Source organism: Protopterus annectens, chromosome 6.part1 (assembly GCF_019279795.1).
Source record: "Protopterus annectens isolate FY-2018-M chromosome 6.part1, PAN1.0, whole genome shotgun sequence".
NCBI lineage: Eukaryota > Metazoa > Chordata > Ceratodontiformes > Protopteridae > Protopterus > Protopterus annectens.
Genome location: NC_056738.1, coordinates 221,901,963 through 221,924,727, shown reverse-complemented (window position 1 = coordinate 221,924,727; position 22,765 = coordinate 221,901,963).

The window sequence follows — 22,765 nt, the reverse complement described above, 5'->3', positions numbered from 1 at the left end:
TCACTTGTGTGGTTGTGTGTAGGATAAACCACAACAAGAGGAAAATTGTCACAATTACAGTCAAGAAATGTACACTCAACAAAATGATTATGCAACATCTCTGGGGTTGATCTAAATTTCTATTCGCTTTGTTTTTGGACATCTCGGTCTGGTTGTGTATCAGTCACAAAGTTTTTATCAAGTTGAAAGTTCTTTACCGGTTTGCAGTGTGTCAAATGAACCCAGGACATCCTCTCGGCCACTCTAACTGCAGTAGGCATTGCCAGCAGAACCTGGTACAGTCCTTCCCACTTTGGACTCGCCCAATTCTTCCTTTTCGTCACTTTCAGCTACACAAACATCCCTGGGGCCAAGACTGCTTCCACCGGTCTGGTCTGTTCCTTATCTGAAAAAGAGTTAAACTGCAAAACAGATTTATTTGTTAACAGTTTCCTCATATAACTAGCTAATGAACTTTCAGCCTCTTGCTCTGCAGGCATGAGAGCTTTCCACTGAGGCACATAATATGCTCTCCCAAAAACCATTTCAAAGGGAGTCAAACCCTTTACATTTGGAACCGTTCTCATACTCAGCAGTGCCAAAGGCAGACAGTGTATCCAATTCTTTTGGGTTTCCTCAACTAGCTTCCTAAGTTTATTTTTGAGGGTACCATTGTACCTTTCCACCAGTCCTGCTGACTGTGGGTGGTAGGCACAATGGTTCTTTAAGGAGATACCAAAAAATCTCCCAAGTTGCTGGATTGTCTGGTTTATGAAATGAGTGCCGTTGTCACTATAAATCCTTTCCGGAATGCCAAATCTAGGGATTACTTCTTTTATCAGGGCTTTCGCCACTGTTGCTGCATCCAGGTTTTTGGTTGAAAAAGCTTCTACCCATTTGGAAAACATGTCTACAATAACTAAACAAAACTTTTTCCCTTCACACTTATTCAGTTCTATGAAATCCATACAAATAGTATGGAATGGATATGGTGGTATAGGAAAACTTCCTTGCTTGGTTTTAAATGCCCCTTGTGCATGGTGCTTGTTACAAGTATGACAAGCTGCACAAAGTTTTTGTGTGCAATTTGTGAATCCATATGTTTGGAATATTCGGTTTACTAACTGTACCATCCCCCCTTTTGAGACATGGCACTGCCCATGGCTCAACAAAGCTGCATATCTAAATAAATTAGACGGCAATATCGGTTTTCTCACTTTGGAAATGTACAGTCCATTCTCAAGAATTGCACCTCGTTTTACCCATTTTTGTTTTTCTGCTTTTGTAGTAAGCGTCTGCATTGTTTTTAACATGTTTAAATCTAAAATCTCAGAGGGTTGTAATTCCTCATTCAAAAGTAAAGTTTCTGAGTCTGAGGCTGCTTGCTTTGCAGCTGCATCAGCTCGTGCATTGCCTTTCAAAATCTTATCCTGTTGTTTCGTATGAGCTACACATTTACAAATAGCTACTTTGGTAGGTATCTGAATAGATTCTAATAACTCCAAATTAAATTGTGCATGATTAATAGGTTTTCCACTAGATGTTATCATTCCTCTATTTTTCCATTGTTGTGCAAATACATGTACTGTAGAAAAAAAGTACTGACTATCAGTATATATGTTTACACACTTGTTATTTTGCTAAAGTACATGCCCGCGTCAAAGCTATCAATTCTGCTGCTTGTGCAGATAAGTTATGTGGTAAGGATTGGGCTTCTAAAATTTCAGTGTCTGTAACTACTGCATACCCTACCAGATTCTTTCCTGTAGGACCCCTTCTGCATGAGCCATCCACGTAATATGTCACCTCGGCATTATCCAAGGGCATATCTGTGAGATCTTGTCTAGGTAAAGCTAACTGTTCAATTTCCTGCAGGCAGCTGTGTGGTGTGCCATCCGCAGGAGTTGGAAGTAATGTTGATGGATTTAATGTCGTACATCGTTCAATTGTCATATGAGGTTGGCTTAGCAGTATAGTCATACATGAAAGATGTCTAGCAGGAGAAAGGTATGCCACTTTTTCTTGCAGTAAAATTATTGCAACTGCATGAGGCACTCTCAATGTGAGGGGGTGGAATAACACCACTGAGGCTGAAGCCTGTACTGCCATTGCAGCTGCAACTACTGCTTGTACACAGTGAGGCAAAGATCGCGCCACTGGGTCTAACTGCAATGAATAATAGGCTATGGGGCGTTGCTTATCCCCATGTTGTTGCATCAATACTGACGTCATATATCCTTGCTTGCAATCTATGGTCTGAAAGAACCGTTTGTGATAATTCGGAAGTCCTAAAACTAATGAAGAAGCTGCTTCAACCTGCAGAAAGCCGTTTCTGCTTCGGGTGTCCATTGTAAGATATCTTGTGCTGCCGTTGGTGACTTATATATCAAGTCAGACAGTGGAGCAGATTCCAAAGCATAATTTGGTATCCAGCTCCGACAGAAATTAGTTGTACCCAAGAAAGACATAATTTCCTTCTTGGTTGCTGGTTTGGGTGCTTGCAAAATCGCTGTTTTTCTTTCCTCGTCTAATATTCTACCTTCATTGGATATTACATATCCCAAGTATCTAACTTGTTTTCTCCAAAGTTGCAACTTACTTTTGTTTACTTTGTGTCCTTGTGTTGCTAAAAATTTTAATAACGCTATAGTATCCTCCCTGCATTGTTGCTGGGTGGCGGCTGCTAGCAAGATGTCATCTACATAAAGTAGAATTTGACTACCTCCCAGTGCGGTAAACCCTGCCAGGTTGCTAGCCATTTATTGTGCAAATATTGTTGGGCTCTCACAATTTCCCTGTGGTAGTCGAGCATACCTGTACTTTTTACCCTGAAATGTAAATGCAAACCAGTATTGACTATCAGGATGTATAGGTATCGAGAAGAAAGCATTGCTGATATCTACCACAGAGAAATACTTCTGTTGTGGTTTTAAATCATTTAACAAAGTATGTGGGTCTGCACCGTAGGTGCTCTAGGTATTACTGCATTATTTACAGCTTGTAAATCTTGTACCATCCACCATTCTCCGTTTGCTTTTTTAACAGGAAATAGGGGTGTATTACATGGTGAATCAGGAGATTCTACCAGTACTGCTTCTTTGAGTAATGCTGCTATTATAGGCTTAATTCCTATTTCTGCATCCTTTCTCAAAGGGTATTGTCTTTTCTGTGGTCTAAAAGCTGACTTTGGGGTAATTGTAACTGGTACTGCTGTTCGAATAAGTCCTACATCTGACTTGCCTGTTGACCAAGGAGTTGTTGGAATTTCACATAAGGCCTTTTCTTCTTCTTCTTCTAATAAACATGCTAATCAGCTGTCCTCACTAGATTGCAAGTGTACAGCTGGATGTGTCTGTATTAACCAATTCAGTTTTTGTTTTTGTATCCCTTGTTCTGATAGTTCTAAATCAGTCTGTTTCTCCCATCTTGTTACTTTTTCTCCTAAGTCTGCCCATTTTACATTTTTGTTCTTTGTCAAGCTGGCATGTGGTAATCGATTTGATCTATATAATGCAAGGAATTCTTGAGGTAATGAACAGCTAACTACACTGTTCCCCTCAATATCCCTGTACAAATTACACAAAACCAATCTAGTTGCTCGATTTCTGAACAATTCTTGCTCATACTCTCTATCAGGTCCTGGTGTAGTACAGTAGAATAGAGTACAGTGTAACAAATGCTGTCGATCAGTGTCAAGGGAGGGGGCTACGTTCATCAGTTCCTCGGTTACTGCCCCTGGACCAGTCGTGACTAGGTTCTGGCTGTACCAGTAAAAAGTTTCACCCTCCGATCGCACTACAAAGGTATCCATTTGTCTCTGTGCTTCCATACCTTTTACAGTTGGAACTACTGCTATGCCAAATATCTGCATAAGGTCCCTGCCCAATAAGTTTACTGGACACTTTGCAGAAACAACAATTTTACTTCTCTGGGTCATACCTGAAACAGGGTCAGTTATTGCTATATCATGGGAAAGTGGTTCCCAGTATAGCAGTCCGTTTGCTGCTTTTACTAGTATATAATCAGGTGATTCGGAATGTTCTGGTAACTTGGAGGGGTGTATCAAAGTCCGTGACGCTCCTGAGTCACACAGGAATTTGACTTCCCTTCCCTCCACCAGAAGTGTAACTTCCGGTTTTGTATCTGCTAAGTAGACCTCTAAGCTTAATAATGCTAAGTCCAAAATTTCACTTTCTTCATCCTCCATATCTACTTGCACTTCCTCTACTCCTTCTATCACATTTACATTTGTTTTCTGTTTATTAACTTTTCCTGATGATTTCTGACTTTCACATGATGTATCTTCACTATCATATAGTCAGTCCTCATCCATTCGTTGAGAACCAAACGAATGATTCCCCATATGAACAATTGAAAAATGCATTTTTGAAAGGTTGCATTGCACCTATTAGTAGCTTCATTAGGAAGCGTATGATAGACCATCGAACTGGGAGGCTACAAGCCTTACTTGAATATGCTAGACATGCTGAAAGACATTTTAATAGTAAAAAGAAAAAGAAGGTGCAAGTCTTCATTGCTGAAGACGGAGCTGAAGTATTTGTGTTACAGTCAGGTAAAAAGGGCAAGAAGAATGCCCAGGGAAACAAACAGTCTGACAAACGATCAGAAGATTTTGAAGAGAGAAAAAAGAGAGGTGAATGCTTCAAGTGCGGGAAAAAGGGACATCTAGCAAGGGATTGTAAGCAAAACAAAAAGGTAATTTCAGAAGATAAGGGAGATGAGGACTGACTATATGATATATATACATATATAGGTATGTTGTATCTGTTGCTATTACCAAGTTATTATCTTCTTTGTCTAAAAACAATGTTTTTGAATTTTTCAGCTTCTGTTCTCTACGATTTGCTTCCTCAATCCACCTGTGTGCCTGAGGAATGCCTAATTCGCGTTGCTTTTTTGCCTGACCTCCTGCATCAGATTTAAGCTGCTTAAGGAGTTTTACTAGTGAAGTTTTATCTAGTTTACCATCAAATTCATATTTGTTAACCCATTTTGCATAATACCTAACGTTATCGGAACGTTGCAATTGCATGTATTTTGCGTCTTCGGTTAGGGGCAGATCTCGCGATGTTTTAGTGCACTGATTTCCCATGGCAAAGAAAATGTTACGTAACCCTTTTTTATCACGTGATATCAAATTCTCAGTTCCTGTTCACAGTTTATCTAGAATGAATGCCTACCTTATTCTGTTACCCTGATCTATGACCAAATATACAGTACTTCCTTTTGTCCCTGATCTGCAAAACAAATCTTGACAACAATATACTGTAACCTAGTCCCTGATCTAAAACAGAAAAAAGGCAAATTCTTCCTACCTGAGCCTCCGGTATTGAATCGTCCAATATCTGCTCTTCGGCCACAGATCAGAAAGTGGCCAGCCTCTTTAAACGACAATTCAGTCGGAGGTCTTTTCACCCAAGAAGAATATATGTATGTGTATATGTGTATACATATATATATACATATATATATATATATATATATATATATATATATATATATATATATACATACATATATATATATATATATATATATATATATATATATGCATATATATATATATATATATGTATATATATATATATATATATATGTATATATACATATATATATATATATATATATATACATACATATATATATATATATATATATATATATATATATCTATATATAAACTGTATATGAATATATATATATATATATATATATATATATATATATATATATATACTTCTTAATATGTACATATATATATGCGTATATATATATAGGTGTATATATATATATATATATATATATCTACACATATATATACATACATAGGTATGTTGTATCTGTTCAGATATTAATATATTTACACACGCACATACATCTAGATGTTGGTATACATTCTCTGTACTGTTGCATGACTGGGCTGGATGTTATGTTTCTGAATACTTAAGGCTTATGTGTATCTGGTATGGCTTGGTGGTAAATCCCGTTGTCTGTGGTGTACAGGATCCAGTGTTTGAGCCTTGCAAAGGCTGTTTATTTTGTTGCTGGGCAGAACATAGGCCGTTGGATTTAGAGTGATTAAGGCACTTTAAAGGAGTTCTAGGTCAGTTTGCACATGTTTTTGCAGTGGTAAGAAAGTCTAACTTCCAGTTATAGTTTCTTACACTCAGCTTCTACATTGTTTCACCTGTGTAGGCAGTGCTTACTCCTGTGCAAATGCACCTAAACACGCTTACATATGCTTACTACTGCTTATTTGTGCTTAAACCTGCTGACTAGTGCTCTATTCATTATGACACTGACAGTTCACATGTGCATTTCCTTCAGTACTCCAGTTCATAAATATATGTTATGTAGTGGGTTTTGCAACAAAAATATTGGTTATAATGTGCTTTTCCATGTAAAATAGACTGCATTGAAGTGGGACTCAAACCGGGAAAGCCTGCTCATTAGGTAAAAGCTCTGCATACTACACTATTGCTTTACTGCTTCATTTGCATATATCTTCCTTGTTATTTTCTTCAGCCTTTTAAGTTGCTTTAACCGTAGCTAAGTGATGGGCACACCCGAACACCTACCGTTAGCTGTACTCGGATTTTTAAAAAACAATAAAAGGGTTTCTTTATTTAATTTTTATGTACTGTTTCTGTTGTACACATGGGTAACTGTTGGTGGAGATATGCGGACAACTATGAGCGGTCTCCCTCATTTCTTACCACTTTCTGCTGTTTTACATTGCAGGGGCATGTTTATTCTGAGAGTTTTGCTCACAGACATGCTTAGTAAATTCGGGGGAATGTCTATATCACTTACCTGTATGACCTAAAAAAACACATACAGAATGGCAAAATAAACACTATATAAAGAGTATTAATTCCTACACTATACAAATAGTAACTATAGAAATGAAAATTACAACATCTCATAGTGATACCACAAGATTAACAGATAAAACTGTATCATTTACATATGTGTTGATACACTATTACATATTATACATTTTAGATGATATGAAATTCGATGTTATGAGTTTTAGATGTTATGGGTTTTAGATGTTCTGGTCTCAATGTTATGAAATTAGATGTTATGGGTTTTAGATGTTTTGAAGGGGACCCATATACACACACACACACACACATATATATATATATATATATATATATATATATATATATATCTACAATGTGCATCGCTGTTTAGATCTGATGTGTTTATAGAAAACATATCCCAAACAACACTCAAACAAAAAGGTAAAAAGTTTGCACAAACATTTCATTAAAATCTGCAAGAACTTCTTAGACTAATTGAGTCAGGCCACTCAACCTCTTAACACAAAAAATCTGGAGAAAGTCTGAAGTAATGGGGGGCAAATGTCCAAAAATAGGGACGGATTTTAAATATTGCTCTTATAAACTTAGAAAGTTGCTAGAATAACATGATGCGTGTTAGTTTGCATTTTCTGAAGGATACAAAGTATTTAATTCAAATGTATGTCATTATTTAGCGACTTTAATACTTAGATCATCCCAGTGATTTGTAAAAAAAACACAATTTTTATGAGGAACAGACCAAAAATATGAGGCAAAAATCTAGATATTCTGTGAAAATCTGTACAACTGATAGGTATGAATTGAACATATGCAAATATCCCTTTAATCATAGCAGTGTTTCAGCTATATGGCTTCTGAATGCTCATGACTTTTACTTGTCTTTATTGGTAAATTCAGAGGTTTCGCTTTAATGATCTGAACACACCCATAAAAACTTAAAAAGTAAAATGCTATGGTCATTCAGAGGTATGTAACTGAAACACTGCCTTGTCCTTAAGAGAACTTTTGCATATGTCACATAGGCCTCCACTACAGGAGGTTTACACAGTGAACTGTCTAGCTTGGATGAATCTTTCTTGCAGTTTGTTATAGAAAGCATTATGCTTGATGATTATTATATTCTTTAATGACCCATATTGTTTCATCTGTATTTAAACACTAATAATAATTTTACAATTGACCACATCATCAACCTGCATCAAAAGCTGGAATTATTGAACAACTAGACGAGCTTAATATAACTACTACATTGTCTGCTGTGTTGGAAATTGGCTATCCAAATTGGCATTGAATTGAGAGAGATGGCAACAGTTAACATTACACCCTGACCCCATGTAGAAAATGGAAAAAAGGGGGTTGATGATGATTATGATGAAAGGCCCAGAAATAGGCACAGATTCCATATATTGCTCTTATAAACATAGAATGTTGATTGAACAAAATGATTTGTGTTAGCATCATTTTTTGAAGGATGTGAAGTCTGAAACTCAAATGTATGATTGTTTGTGACTTAAATCCTCAGTGACTTGTCAGAATAGCACAACATTTTTGAGGAGCAGACCAAAAATATAAAGCAAAAATATGGGCATTCTGCAAAAATGTGGACAATTGACAGGTTTGTGTGGGTTCCTTCTATGAATGTAAATTTGTAGTTAGTGGGGAGCCAGGGGGATCAGGTTTGGGATCTCTCATGTTTGGCATTTATTTTGCAGATATACAAGCCAATAACCTAGAAGTGTGGTTCACCAGATTTACTGATGACTGCAGACTGAACATTGTTATCCACCTGTTCACTGATACAAAATATATCTAATGTGGGTTACAATTTGCACAAATATATATATAGATATATCAAACTAAATGAAAACACAAGTGCAGGACAGCAACATTTACTAGAAATATTGTTCCTACATATGTTATAAATTGTATTAATCTTCAGACAGTTATCATAGAATCATAGAATCACAAAAAGTTACTATGCTACTGACCCTGAGGCCCTTATAAGCCTAGTCAAGAGTTTAGCCCATGTTTAGAAAAGACAGCACCCAATGCCCCTGTTCAACAGGGACATGGGTGGAATCCCAGGGGTGTATTTTCTACTTCTGCTTCCCATTCAGTTATCCAGGTTGCATAAAGAGGTACTCTGCTTGATGTAGAGAGGGAGTCTATTCCACAGATGGGGGAGTCTATGGGGCACAAATCTCTCCCACCAACAAGTGCTACTGATGTCACACACCAGGTTGTGGCTGCGCATGTGGGTTACTCGAGTGGAGCCTGACATGCAGATATGTAGCAGTCTCATCAATGTGGGGTCTGTGATCACCTTGTATGCCAGACAGTGTCACCTATGAGGAGTCTGTATAAAACTGAGTAGAGGCATAGGGATTTTAGCCTATCTGTGTATGGTAGATGTTTGAGGTCCTGCATTCCCCTGGCAAAGAACCTCTGTGGTCTCTCCAGCTGCTGCATGTGCTTTGTGAGGTATATGCCAAGAGGGGGCACTGTACTCAATAATGGGACTTATAAGGGAAGAATACAGGGGTGTTATGACCTCCTTGTCTCTGGATGAGATACCCTTACTTATGAGGTTGGCCATGTAGAAGGCTTTCCGTACTACGGAGGCAACATGGTGGTCAAAAATCAAGTTGTTATCAACCTGGCTGTCCACATACTGCACGACTGATTGCGTGTTTAGGACATTGTTATTAATGTGATAATTTGTGGGGATATCACTTTCCCCAAAGGGGATGATGATGCATTTTTTGGTATTCATTTCAAGGCCACGTTTCTGGGACCAGTCATTTGTCTAAGTAAGAACCTCTTGGAGGATGTCCACATCACTAACAGAATTGATGACAGCATCCAGCTTGAAGTCATCTGCAAACCTGGTCAGCCATAGCCCACTGGTTTTGGTCTGCACCTCAGAAAAATATATCTCAAATAACAGCAGCCCTAAGACCGAACCCTGTGGTATGCCACTTGTTATGGGTCTAATGCTTGAGGTGGCTTCCCCTATTTTGACTAGGTGTGTTCTATCAGTGAGCCAGTTTGCTACCCATCTGGTAACATATGGATTGATGCCTAGTTGAGAGAATTTATTATGCCTGAGTGGGGAATAGTGTAAAAGGCTTTTGGACAGGTCAGGGTAGGCAGTGCGCACTGTTTTCCTCTCATCCATGGTTTTGGTGACTGTCTCAAAGAAGTCAAACAAATTTAACAGACATGACCTCCCTTTGACAAAGCCAAGCTGTATGAGATTGAGTGTTTGGAGGTTGCCAATGTCCTTGTTAATGAGGTCCGTGATAATCCATTCCATGGCCTTGCAGATCAGGCTAGTTAGTCTGATGGGTCTATAATTTCCCAGAGCAGTGGACGCTCCACCTTTGTGCAAAGGGATGACAATGGCTGTCCTCTAATCAGCTGTGATGAAAAAGAAGAAGCTTTCCAACTTTTTCATTATATCTGGGCCATAAACTCTGAATAGTATTCATGCCTCAGTTCTAACAATCACTAGGTGACTCCCAAACATGTGGCTATCAGCGAGCTTGGTTAAAAGTGTCACTAGTAGCTGATGGAGATTTCTTCATTATCTATATTGAGTCTTTACAAAAAATCATCTTTTATGTCAAAATAGGGTTAAGAGATAATGGAAACATTCTCTTCACTATCCTTCACTACAACATCAATTATAGTTATAATTACTCCACGCAACATCACATAACCTCACTACACCATTCAACTATTATATACATTAAAAATCATTATATCCATAAACCTGAACACAATAAAATCACTTTAAAGGACTGGTCATGATCCCAATATAGAGCTATACTGAAGGCAGTTAATATTACAGTAGCCAAGTAGCCCAGAGTTACTTCATCATATGGAAGGTTTAAAGGCAACATGAAAGAGATAGTTTATGTGCCCTTCTATTTATCATGCTCTGCATTTTATATTGATAAAACTGTGGGGGGCTTGAGAAAGGAGATTTTCAACCTGTACATACAATAAAAAGTAAGATATGAATAATGCCCTGCAAAAATATTCTAAAAGCTGTGCTAATTTTAAGAAGTTTTTTTTTTGTATTTTTTTTTTTTTTATTCTGGAAAAATTGTTTCTTCTAGTTAGGACTAGAAATTGGAGTGCTTTGCTGGAATCCATGGAACTGTATTGGCAACTACTTTTAGATGCCAATAATCTACTTGCAGCTAGGATTGTGTCAGTGTGGTTTGTTTTCATTTATGTAAATGTTTGATTACCTGTGTAGTACGTGATGGCTTACTAAAGATGTTTATTGTATAAGAAAATAAGGCAGGAAATGAATATTTTATGTAGTGTTACTTAGCTTATATCATATATAGCAATATATGTGAAGTATAATACTTGTTATGTTAATATAGTTTGATTACATTTATATGAATGTAAATTTACAAATGTCAAAGTGATAATTCAGTAAAGGTGTTTGAAAGAAATGAGTCCACCTGCTCTAAATGAAATGATTTCTACTAACAGTTCATTTATGCAGAAAAATGAAATATTATATTATAATTTTTTTATGGTATATATGGTTTGAGGTATTGTTCATGTAACTACCTTTGTTTCATATTAAGTTTATATTTTATACAGCAGAGCTGAATAATATGCCCTGGGATTCAGCAAGCGGACATGCAGGAATAAGTTATTCCTGCACAGCAGGGACCATTCCTGTTCAGCACAGCAGCACACAATGCAAATGTATGAAGGCATGCTGCCATGCTCTAAAATGGACATGGCTCTGTGTATGAGTGCAGACCTCTCACAATATACACACCCCCTGCACTCCAGAATTGCCTTTCAGCAATTTAAAATGAGTGAGAATGCTCGTAACACCCCCAACCCATCAGGATAACAAGTCTGGGTCAAAGCCATAAGGGATAATCATAACTACCAAGACAGATGTTGTCAGAATAACAGATGCCGCATATGCACATAGCGCACATCTCCCAACCTGTCAGAGTAAGGAATGTGGACAAAGCTAAAAGGGACAATCGCCCCACAAAGGAGAAAGTTGATAGAATAACATATTTAGCATTAGCAGGGATATTCTGAAGGGTACAAATAAAATAACACAACAAATATTTTTTTTTATAAATGCGATAAAGTTTAGCTGTGCGGGACTGCCCATTGCTTAGCTATGCTTAGTCTAGCTTAAACAGCACAACAAGTTAAATAGCAAGAGACGTCCAGCATAAGCTGAATTTTAATAGTGTAGTGATTAGAGCGCATGCTTTATAAACAGCCATTCCTGGTTCAATCCCCACTATAACCTGTTTACATGTGAAAGCAGTCCATAAACATTTATTTTTATGATAAGCTACTAAGTAATATATATTTGTCAACCAGAGTACTGCATTAGGTCCAGATGTGAGATATCAGTTTAATAAAGTTGTGAAACCCACATATAAATACAAGTGCCCCATACAGTATAGCCACACATGAAAAAATGTAATGAAAGCACATTGGCGGATGTCAGGGACAGGAAACAAATTTATAATATGTAATGAATGATGAATTAATGCCATACAGCAGATAATCTATAAACTGAAAAATAAGCAATGCTAAGTATTGCACAGCTCTGCTTACCAGGTGTAAGCATTGTGTAAATATGACTGCTAAGCAATGAGTAGCCTAGCTAAGTGGATTTGCCCATCAGTAAGCAGTGCTGAACCTGTCCCTTTAAGCACTGCCAACCTTAGCTAAGCAGGTTTGCCTGTAGCTTAGCTTAGCTCAGCATATTCAAAACCATCCAATCATGGCAAAGGGTGGGAAAATGGCTGTATTTAGACCCCACAGGTGGGAATACAGCTCATAACTGGTTGCAGCTTCCCATTGTAGGCAGTATGACAGGAGTTGGTAAGGGCATGTGCTTCCGTGCAAAGCGCTGGGGCATACAGGAGTCCAAGGTTATGGTAGGACTCCTGGTAAAAAACCATGATGAGAGACTGCTGCAGGGCCAATATCAAGGCTCCCAATATAAAGCAGACTCCTGGTACCATCTCGCCCATGATCTCACCAGTGCCACTGGTATTCCTCAGACTGGTAAGCAGGTCTGGCACCACTATGCTGACTTAAAGCAGAGAAAGAGGGAGCTCTTGGATGAGTGGATCCAAGAAGCAAGGCAGAGGGGTTATGTCCTAGCAGTGTGTAAGTACTCATACCAATAACTGTTTACTAATGTCCAGCCTGTGTATATGATGGATAGGTATGCCTAAATATTTCCCTATTTCCTGTACAGCTGCAGCTGAGTGGGCTGTGAATCAGGAAGCCCATGCTAGTAGTCTGCAAAGGCTGCGTCGCAAGGCTGTTGAGTAACATTGCTGCTTGTAGTAGTTATACCAAACAAATATAAAGTAGTAGAAAGTCACCTGGCAGTATAAAAACTGTGTATGGGTTGTACTGAATAAACAAGACAATATGACAGTAATTGTCCAATATAGGTCATATTTAAATAAAAGTGTAACTGCCTGGCAATAAATCTCTAAATCCTGGACTAGTTGTGTTTACTCTGGTATTGCATGGCATTTATTGTTGCATTCTCTGAATAGTACTGTTACCCACACTGTGCTACATAAAAAACGTCAAGGAATGTCTGTATACGACTATTGTAAGTACAAGATCAGATTGTACAACTAAGAGAGACTTAGACATAAAACACTGAAGAGATCAACAACAGCATCCAAAGAGCACACTCTGCTGAAACTTAAAATTGTTCTATTTTTATCAGACACAGCTATGGTTCGAATCCTGGGAGTGGTAGTAAGCTGTATGCATAAGCTTACCTCTCAGCTGTACAGATTTTTTAGAATGTCCAGATAATTGGCTCATATTTTCTGCCTATTCCTCTGTCACCCTGGCAAATCAGTGAGATGATACCAGAATTGTAGTCCGTAAATAATGACATACATTTGATTTCCAGACCTCAAACCCTTCAGAAAATGTATATTAAAACAAATCCTGTCACTCTAGCAACTCTTCAGGTTTATGACAGCAATATTCAAAATATGTCCCTATTTGTACCCCCATGTGGTCAAGCTTTGTCCAGAATGTGTGCATTAAGAGATTGAGAGGTATGTGCATAATATTAACTCAGAATCTGGAATATGTGTAGAAACAGTCAAATAGTGTTAGCAAACATTCCCTCCACAGGTCTGTCAAATAAGAAAACTGTGCCTGCCAATAAAGATTTAAATCCTGGACTGGTAGTGTTTACTCTGGTACTGTATGGACTGACGTAGCATTCAGTAACATCTGATATCAGAATAGTACTGCTATGTCAACCACTCTTTCTCACACTGTGCTACATAAAAATATGTCTAGTAATGTCTGTATAAGACTGTTGTAATTACAAGGTCAGATTGTACAACCAAGAAAGACTCCCTCCACAGCTCTACCAGGTAAGAGATGTAGAATTTAGCTATAAGACAGTTGAAGTATACACTGTGAGCAAACATACCACTGCCCAAACCATAGCCATAGGGTATTGTAATAATACCTGTACCTTAACGATTAGAGCAATGATCATTAAAGTTGTGAGTACTACAAGGATATATAAGTTGTTAATACATCTCTCCCCCCCCCCGCCATATCTGCAACAATAATCTAAATACACAAATCAATGGGTACATTTACACCAAGCCTACTGTTGGGACAGATGTCCTATTGTAAATAAATATTGAAATGTGTTTCTATTATGTTCCATTTTGAAATAATATCATTGGTGGCCTGTTGCTATCAATGTAACCTGCATGCCATTGTAATGGCTACTGTGGTTCCATATATGCATGTGTTCTGTTTGCAATGCAACTGTTCCAAATCTGGTGTTTTGGGCTAATGGGAATATCTATTCATGCTGTAATAACTAATCCTGGATTGTGTTGACTATTACTAACCCGCATATGTTTTAAAACTGCAACACTATAGAATGTTTGGGAAGGTTGGTCCCAGCGACACACCTCTCACACCTCATCTGGCCATGGCACCCATCCCAAGCATGTCCAAGACCCACCCTGGGACCTCCATGTCCGCTGATCCTGCATCACCATTGGGTGGAACCACCTCAGGGGATGGGGCTTGTCCATCCCTGGGGGCTGGCGTGAGCAGGATCTTGTCACCCAAAGTTAGGTCCGGGATTGATGTATAGTGAGCTCAGAAGGGAGTTTGGAGATCTGCTATGCTAGCTTGAGGGCTGCATGGCACATTTAGAGGGTCAGCCTGCCCCTCCTGCTCAGCTCCTTCAGCACAGCCATCTTCGGGGCCGTGAGGGTGCAGTGGTGACAGCACCTTGGTGGGACCTCAGTTCCACTGTTTCATTTGGGGGCTCATGGGCTTCATATTTCCAAACACCCCTCCCCATCCAAGGTGTTTACCCTCCCACACATGTCATATACCACCCCTGTATGCTGTCTTGTCTGTCTTCTGACCCAATGTACCTCCCCAAATATACCTACTCTCCTTCCCCAACATCCCACTCTCACCTTAACAAAAAAGGGCAATCTGTTCCCAAAAAGAATTTCACACCATGCATAACTGTCCATTTTGCACCCTCTTACAACTGCTTAAAAGTGCCTTAATCAGTCTGTATCCAACAGCCCTTGTTCTGGCCAGCAAAAAAATACTAGCCCTTGCAAGTGTCTATCTCAGGATCGTGCACACCATAGCCACAGCAATTTACCAATAAGCTATCTGAGCTGCAGTTATGTGTGATGTTTTCTCAAACATATCATGCAGCACAGTCATTCAACAGTAGGGAAAATGTGTGTGTATATATTTATATATATATATATATATATATATATATATATATATATATATATATATAATATATATATATGTGTGTGTGTGTGTTTGCATACATACACACACACACACACACACACACACACATATATATATATATATATATATATATGTGTGTGTGTGTGTAGACAGACCAGAACCTGGACCTGACTTCAGGTTACAGGATCCTGTCTGTTCCCGCTCCCAGGGGGGGATGAGCCCCATCCCCTGAGGTGGTTCCACCTGAAGATAGAACAGGACCAGCAGATGAGGAGATGGGACAAATGTACTACAGTAGGGACATGTCTGAAACATTACTCTTATACAGTGGCTACAACAGTGTATACACCACTATTACAATGGCAACCATTACAGATCTACACAATGGCAAACCACAATACCACATTCCACAGCCTTTATGACCTGTAATGTGATCCTAACATGAGCAATGTATGTGTAATATAGAATCCTATGTTAGGATAACAAATATGGGGAATACATACCTTAACAAACACTGGAAGCATAGGTGTACACACACTCCAAATAACATATTGTGGAAGCAGCTTTTGAGGTACTGAGAGCATTCACTCTTCTTGAGAACACACCTTCTATCAAGTACAGCGCCTCAATGTCACACCAAGTAATGGTCTGCTGTCCAAGATGTATGTCCATAACATTTGCCCCTCGCCTGCAACAGAGGCAGCCATGGCTTGCACACATCTTACAAACCATGGAATGGATCCCATATCCAAAAGGTATCACTCAGGAGTGGGAGAAGTAGCCTTACCTCACTATTGCACATACCATGGTAAACAGTGCAGACATGTATGTGACTATGAAGTATGAGACAACATTAATGTAGAAAATAAGCTGATGCCAATCCAAGACAGATGGCAACACATGTAAACTGGTCATGAAGACTGCCCAGAAACTTGTAGCAACACTGAGGGACTTGCAGGAATGTCTAGCAAGCACTGCCTGTGCAGTACCTGCGTCAACAATCACCTGGAATCTGCATAAGTGTAGCCTATGGGTTAGGGTAACCAGATGGAAGAGTTGTTCCACAGGAAGCATCATCCAGTGCTCACTACAGGTAGTATATGCATAACATCAAGTCTCCCAAAGGCATGTGTTGCAATGTGTAATGGTGTACTGAGACCAAGACTGAAACCTACAGACAGTATTAATAAAGATACATGCACTGCACAAGCAACACCTCACTCTACCTCAGGCCCACCACCCCATCTGTACCTTGCTGGTGCCAGTGTACACCTTTAGGTTTGGCATTCATTAGCAGGAACTAGGCCTTTATTCATGGTGGTATGAATTTGGAACACTGCAAAATGACACTCATGTGTGGCCCATACTTATCAAGCATATGCAATAAGGCTGAGGATGAGGAGGGGTGTCATCCTGAAACACAACAGTGAACTGAGGCATACATCCAAAGCTCACTAGAAATGGCTGTATCTGAACATAGTCAAGGTCATGAATTGTGCCAGACTAAACTCTGACTTCACAGTAATATTGAAGGCACTGTGTGACCTCCAAGGGCTGTGCACATGAATTTACCTTGCAATCTGGGAAAGTTGAGGACATTTGTAGGGCAGAGTGACCAAATAACGGCAAGTGAAGATTGGCCATGCTAGTATAACCCTTCCAGGAAAAGTGACTGCTGTAGTTCACTGAACAGGTGCTGCAACAAACCATTGTGCTAAGGGTGTGCACACTTATGCAACCCACATATAGTATGCATTTCAATCAGCATCTGCATGACTAACACATTTGTTTGATACTGCTTTTGATTGCACAGGTCATATGTCACATATCAGGTGTGTGTAATGTTAACATATGCAGTATTGTGGCCCCATTGCATTTCATGGAAGAGGCTGGCATGTCAACAATGGTGTGTACACTCCTCATAGCCACAGTAAGCTTTGAATATTGTCAGATTAATCAGATTTTATTGCTCATACATGCACTGCTGCTGATGAGATTTGCAAATAAGAGGTCAGGCATTCACTGTTGACATATGTCCTCATACCATCCCAGGTATGTGTCAGACAAAAACAAAGGGGCTGTGAGCAGCAGAGCAAACATAACTGCCACACATATACACATTCAGCAACAGTGTGTACACTCATGAGGTATGGTGCACAGTAAATATCAGGGTGCTGAACAGGTGTGCAGCAATACTGTGTACATGGGTGCAGTGTGCTCCATGGGAAGGGGCATCACCTACTAACACAACTCATGCATCACAGAGATGTATAATGTTGGTAACATGGATTGAGTATAGCTGCAGTGCATGCTGCTGAGTGTCATATGTCATGCATGTTGACTGTTGGGTAATGAGAGCTCTGTGCAATATCTTTGTGCCACCTCAACTGTAAGTGTGTGTGTGTGTGTGTGTGCGTGTGTGCATGTGTGCGTGTGTGTGTGTGTGTGTGTGTGTGTAGAGGTAAGCAATAATGTACAGGTCTTAAATTATATTTTTTGTTTTTCCCTCACAGGCGATGAGGTGGGTCAGGGTCCCTCCTACAGAAAAACTGATGTCAGTGTCCATACAGACTCTGACAGTGATGTTAGGTATGGTGAGGCACAGGCAGGGTTGTCAGTGGCTGAATCTGTGCCATCAGTTAACATCCCACGTTTATCCATCCCATCCCCGTACACAGTTACAATGCCTATACATTCCCCATCACAAGTGTCCATAGATGAGGGACAGTTGGTGGGTGATGGCATGGGACAGGACAGTGTGGTGACTATGGCAAGTGTGTCTGTACACAGCAGCCATAGCCAGATGACCACCGAGGTACCACACAATCATATGTACAGGGGTGCTCATAGGAGGGATGCTGGCCATCATGCCCCTGGCAGAAGTGCCACAGCAGGTGTCACCAGACACATGTTTTGGGCCATGATGGAGGCACAGGCACATATGGAACATTGCAGCAGACAGAGTCTGAGGCTCCAGAGGGCTACTCATTCTGCTGTACTTGACAACATCCGTGATCCTGCAGGTGCCCACTGTTATTTTGCAAAGGTCCTGGATAGATGGGTGAGATGGTGGGAATCCTGGACCGTGCAGTGTGAACATATGGTAGGAGCAGGGTGACAGAGCCATGTGGACACAGGTCAGCAGCACCACCAGGTGGAGGTCTACATGGAGGTGCAACAAGTTACAGCCGCTCCCGTAGTGGCAGTACCAGCACCAGCACTGTAGGGGGGGTGCTGTCCACACGACAACACAGCAGGCTATGTGCACGTGGTCCTCACCAGTCCCAACAGGGATGTGGATCCAGCAGACATTTATCATCATCAGGGCAGAGTACCATATCTGGAAACCCTGGCAGGCACAGTTCTCGTGTCCGAGGCCGGACATGGTGAAATGTACACCCTATCATTTATGGTCTGCAGCTGTCCAACAAACCCCTGTATAGGGCAGCTACATGGCAGAATTGTGTGCATACATAGACACACACATCACCAACACAGCTAGGGAACCTCCATACCTACATACACCATATCTGCACAGCCCAATTGATAAAGCACCCCCTAACACACACACATGATGCCAATCAAATGGCCCAGCCTAGGTCTCTGGCAAACCCACAAAACACCCTGTGCATATGATGATACCTGTGCCACATCCCTTTCATCCATACCCTTGAGGCAGGGACATGCTAATATGGTTCTGATGCACAGGGTGAATGTACTAAGATTTAGCAATGTAATGTTGTTTAACATGTTTTCAGCTGGAAAGTTTAATGCTTACATGTCAGTGTGTGCAGCTGTCCAGCCATGATAAATTATAGCTGTTATTAACACTGACTGATTGTGGTCTGTATAATGTATTCAGTTTGTGTTGTAGGTATCTATGTGTCAGCAGGATGTTGGTCAGCTGTTGTTTCCTACAAAGGGTATGGCACTGTGATGACACATTGACTGTATCACATCCTAGGTACAGCTGAACACAAGTAACAGGTCTTTATAACAGTTACCACATGTGCCACGTGGCTGACAGGTCTGAGGGTGTATACAGGTGAGTGCATGGTGGCCGATGTCAGTAGCTCTTCTACAGTGGACAATGCTAAGTGTACTGGGTGGCACACACCAAATGTTTGTGAATAACACACACACACACAGAAGCTTTGGTGTTGATGCAATACACAGAGAATACTGTACAAATGGATGTAGTTAATTTTGCACTGAACTCATTTTGGCCTAAGTAATTCCTTGGAGACAAAATAGGCAAAACATCACATCAGTAATTAATCAGTCTGCCAGTTTAAAGTAATTGACAATGGTACTGACAAGGTATATGTCCTCTTCCCCAGTGTAGTGCAGTTCTGGAGTTGGTAAACATAGGTGTGCTGGTGTGGGTGGCACAGCCCCCTAGTTTGGAGGAGGTGCGGTGGTGTAGAACCACACATAGTGTGATTAAAAACTACTTAACCTGTTAACATAAAGTTTACAGTATTAGAGTAGACTAAGCAGGGGATATGTACAACAATAACCCCAATGAGGTTGGCTGTGCCCACAACATACACACCCAACTATATACACCAACTCCAGTATTGCTGTACAGTGCGGAAGAGGGCATTTACACATCTACTACTGGTTTTGATGGAATTAATTTCCACAAGATGATTCCTTTGGAATGTTAGCTTTTGCCAGTCAGTTCTCGGACAAATGATCCCCTGGGACATGTATTTTCTGCAGACTGAAGTAGATCCCATCACATACACACACACTTACTTGGCAACACTGTGAGTAGAACCCCTACTGAGGTTCTTATTGCTACTAATGTGTTTGGCCTTAATTGCACACACCACACAGCTTTTAGGATGAGGTGTGCCTCGAGTTTCTTGTTAAGTGAAGAACATCACCAGGCCATGTACAGTACATAGTATGACATACTATCATATACACATTGACAAACACATAACAGTAATAGACACATCTGAGAGACCTGGGTTTATAAGTGCTAACTACCTTGTCAATGAGTCCATTCTGTTACAGAGAATTTGCACACAGCACATGCTTCATTGGGCTGGATAGTGTAATCAGTTACCTGTATGGATGATGCTGACAGTGGTCCTCATACAGTGGACCATGGGACATGTGCTGGGGGTACCATGGTATAAAGACAGTACACCCAACACCCACACCCATCACTGAATATTGCATTCACTGAAACCCATGATAATGCTCTGACATACCCACAATCACACATTGACCAGGATTGCAATACAACCCCTTGTCTATCTAATCAGTGTAATACAGGGATATGCATTTATTGAACATGCCAAAGGTTTAGTAGGGTGAAGGTTTTTCATGGCTCTCCTAATGTCAGCAACATTACTATCCCTTATAATGTATGGCAAGGTGTATTGTATTTGGAGAATGTGGCCTCAGAATGCTGTGTCCTACAAATATATGCACTTACACACATACACACACTTGCTAGGACTCAGAGGGTAACCCATGCCTATCTACCCATTTTTACAACACTGTTATGCTGGTACTGCAAGCTCCAGGTAGCCCATAGGGTGACGACTGTAACAAGGTACATTTAAAGTCAATTACAGCAATAGCCATTTCTGACTATGGCAGTGGGGGGTGTAGTGGGTGAGAAAGCCCTCAGGGTATTATCAACTACAAGTTTGCAAACACACAGAAACTGTTATTCTCAGTAATGCACACTGACACATTTGTCAGTACTGTGGTCCATAGGTGCAGGTGTTCCTAGGTGTGCACCAGGCTAATGTCCATAGGTTCATACTAGGCTATCTGCCCTAGGGCATTTATAAGCCTAGCCAGAGTGTGTATGGCTTTCGCCACACATATGCCAACATAGGGGGATTGTGGCTGACAAATTTGCAGATGACTGCAAACTGGGCACCATAATTGACACTCCATCAGACACAGACATCCTCCAGAAAGGTCTCATAGAAATGGATAACTGGTGCCAGAGCCATGGCCTTAAGCTAAATGCCAAAAAATGTATAGTCATACCCTTTGGGAAAAACAAGGTAACCCCTAATTACCACATAAGTGGTAATCCATTAAACACGGAAGAAGTTATCAGGGACCTGGGGACCCAAGTTGACAGTAACCTCTCTTTTGACACTCACATTGCCAAAGTGGTTAGGAAGACCTTCTACATTGCCCACCTGATCATGAGGATTCACATCCAGATCAGGAGAGGTCATTGTACCCCTGTACTCTTCACTTATCAGACCAATGATTGAGTACAACACCCCATTCGAAATGTACCTTACCCGACACCTGCAGCAGTTGGAAAGACCCCAAAAGTTCCTCACCAAAAGGATAAAGGGGCTCAAACATATGTCATATGATGCCCGACTGAAGAAACTCCAGCTCTATTCAGTCGCATACCATCTGCTCAGAGGTGATCTGTGCCTGACATACAAGGCCATGTCCAACCAATTAATGGACATGCTCCACCTCAAAAATCCAAATCCACCAGAGCCACGAGAGCAAGAGACTTAAACCTCAACACGGATATAAATAGGACATGCTGGAGGGACAGATTCATCACTCAGGGACTCCCTACACTATGGAACAGAATCCCAGTCCATGTGAGGCAGAGCCCCTCACTGACTCTGTTCAAGAGAAATCTTGACGAGTGGATGGAAGATCGTAGGTTTACCCCGGGAATCATCTCTGTATCACTGCTGGACAGAGGCACAACAAACTAATGGGTATAGTATTCTCATCCTAAGGGGTGGTGAAAGCCACACACACTCTGGCTAGGCTTATAAATGCCCTAGGGCAGATAGCCTAGTATGAACCTATGAACCTATGAACCTATGAACATATTAAATTAATTTTGCTATGCCCTTTTTCAAGGTTAGTACACTGTGCCTCTGTCTAACAGTGACACAGAAGTGATACCAGGGGTAAACCTACGATCTCCCATCCACTCATCAAGATTCCTCTTGAAGAGAGTCAGTGAGGGACTCTGCCTAACCTGGACTGGGATTTTATTCCAGAGTAAAGGGAGCCTCTGGGTTATGAATCTGTCCCTCCAGCATGTCCTATTTATTTCAGTGCTGAGGTTCAAGTCCCTCGAGTGCATAGCTCGATGGGAG